Genomic DNA, 958 nt, shown 5'->3' with positions numbered 1-958 from the left:
CGAGAACTCTATTTGACTTCAAAAATTGTTTCCCACTACCGGAGACCAAAAAATGAGAATGCTCTTCAAATAAGGAGAGAACATTATATCCTTTCAAACCATCAAACTTAAAAACAACTTTAGCTTTGCAACCACATCTACTAGATACAGTTCTACTTCTCTTTTTCGAACTGCTACTAAAATCCTCATAATCAACATCCATCTTTGATTCATTGCTGCCAGCTCTACTGCAAACAATGTGTTTAAGAAGAACTGTACCGTCCTCATGTTTCTTCTCTGTATGCCGTCTGATCTCAAACCCACTTTTACGTCCATACTCTCGGTAAAACTCTATACCATCCTCTAGTGATCGGAAGCTTTGGTTTAGATAAGGTTTAAATTCAGCTCCAACCCGAGGTTTCCAATACATACCACCACCTGGTGATTCAAAAGGAATCGAGCTAACTTCGTCCATTCCATCTTCCAAAAAATCACTGTCCGATGCATTTATAACATGTGGTATGTAAATTTGTTCATTGCTGCCTACAACTGAAAATAAAACAAATGAATCTCGATTCACTCAAGTGAATCTCGATTCACTATATTGAATCCATATTCACTTCATTAAACACGTGAATCCCTTTGAACACGTTCTAGTTATTAGAGAATGTAATGATTTTTCATAATGTATTCCCATGTTTTCTTTAGTGATTCTGGATTCAATGAATTCAAGCTCTCCAATTAAATTGGCATAAAATGTTCACGAATGTAAACTCCTAGATAATAAGTCATAGGACTAAGTTTTGATATATTGAATCGGGATTCATCGAAATGAATCTAGATTCACTGGAGTGAATCTCGATTAACTTTATTGAATTCATATCATTGCAAATTAATCTGGAGTGAATCTCGATTCACTGCATTGAATCCAGATTCACTGCAGTGAACAAGTGAATAAATTATGAAAAACACTGCAATC

This window comes from Asparagus officinalis, chromosome 5 (assembly GCF_001876935.1).
Source record: "Asparagus officinalis chromosome 5, Aspof.V1, whole genome shotgun sequence".
Taxonomy (NCBI): Eukaryota; Viridiplantae; Streptophyta; class Magnoliopsida; order Asparagales; family Asparagaceae; genus Asparagus; species Asparagus officinalis.
The sequence above is the reverse complement of the archived record's forward strand: the minus strand, read 5'-3'. Positions refer to the sequence as shown.